Source organism: Sinocyclocheilus anshuiensis, unplaced genomic scaffold (genome assembly GCF_001515605.1).
Source record: "Sinocyclocheilus anshuiensis isolate Anshui unplaced genomic scaffold, SAMN03320099.WGS_v1.1 scaffold30, whole genome shotgun sequence".
NCBI lineage: Eukaryota > Metazoa > Chordata > Actinopteri > Cypriniformes > Cyprinidae > Sinocyclocheilus > Sinocyclocheilus anshuiensis.
Window position 1 is genome coordinate 3,374 of NW_015542336.1, and position 1,792 is coordinate 5,165.

Below are 1,792 nucleotides of genomic sequence, written 5' to 3' on the forward strand. Positions count from 1 at the left end.
CAGGTGTTGAAGTCCAGACCGGATTCTGCTGGCTGCAGCAGGCGCTCGATGATCCCACGAGACAGCAGAGATGGAGAGAAAACCACCGGCCGTTTGCTGAAGTCCTCAACCATCTTAACCAGACTGAACGGGATCAGCTGCTCCTCATGACCTACAAACACAAACACACGTTCAGAACTCACAATATTCGCTCTGATTGGTTAAATGTTAGAGTGGGCGGGGCTTACGGTTACTGAGTGTGTAGAGCACTGGACTGGACGAAGCAACCTCGCGATAGTTTGCCACGACCGCTTTAATGAGCCGAACGTGCTCAGGGTTTTTCTTAAAGAACTACGGACAGAGACAAAACAAACAGCTCAGTGTCTGTGAGAGAGAGACAGAAATAGACAGACAGACAGACAGACCCTCACCTTCCTCCTGCACTGATTCTGTTCAAGCGCCATCGTACGAAGTCTCACCAACAGCAGCTGCTGAGCCCTGAACGAGAAAAACATGAGTCTGACATGTTTTATGCGACATCAGCCAGATGTTTAACATTAAATATCCACATCATCTGAATATTTGCATACTGAATTTGCGATATGTTGCTTTATTAGAGCAGATTGTGGCAACATGCATACATTCATTGATTCATTCATTTAAATGTATTTATTTTTTTAATATAAAAATATATATTTTTAAATTTGTTTAACAAGGAAAAAGCTCCTCTGAGATTATTTTTTTTACAGGGGTTTAAAAGACATAGGAAGACAAAATAGCAGAAAAAAGACTAATAAAATAACATACATAAATTAAACAACATTAAAAAACATTTGTAGATTCAATCACTAAATAATGAATTTCAAATGTTTCAAAAACACCAAATTATATGAGTTTATTCCACCCCGAAACACCAGTTATTTGCTTTTTAAATTATTTTTTGTCAGTACAATTAAAACGATATTTGTCACGATCTCTAGCTGGAGTTCCCGTGAGCTTCGCTAGAGGGCACTCCATTACAGACTCTTGCCTCTTTTCCCCGGACTTCATTACAGAATACTGAGCCATACCCAGATCCAGCAACTTTATTCAGTTATCCAGGCCAAACATGAATCCAGCAGCACAAGTTATGCGACTCCGTCAAGGTGAGTGGCCCATTGAGGAGTATGTGTCGGCCTTTATTGAACTGGCTCACTTAACCTCATTTGACGAGGTGTGTTTAATGATACTTTTTCGGGGAGGACTATCTTAACCACTCACTTCGTGTATGCCGCTGCACAGCCCTAACTGGACATTAGAACATTACATCGATCTTGCACTGCAATTGAGTGGTTCTGCTTTTACTGTGGGGGTCGTAGAGGAGCAACGCGATTCTTCCACAGTGTCTGCCATTCCAGAGCCTGGTCCCGCTATGGCTACCAACTCAGAGACTTTCCACAAGATGGCTGTCAATCCGGAGTCTCGTCCCGTCATGGCTGCCGTTCCAGAGTCTTGTCCCGTCATGGCTGCCATTCCGGAGTCTCGTCTAGTCCCGTCATGGCTGCCGTTCCAGAGTCTCATCCCATCGTGGCCGCCGTTCCAGAGTCTCGTCCCGTTGTGGTCGCTGTTCCAGAGTCTCGTCCCATCATGGACGCCGTTCCAGAGTCTCATCCCGTCATGGCCGCCATTCCAGAGTCTCTTCACGTCATGTTGACCATGCCCCAGTGACTCAAGGTCAGTCCCAAGGCGTCTGAGACTGGAATCCAGTAGTGGATCCACCGCTGATGTCGGTGCGAGCAGTGGGCATCCCAAGTGCCTCAGCACTGGACTTCAC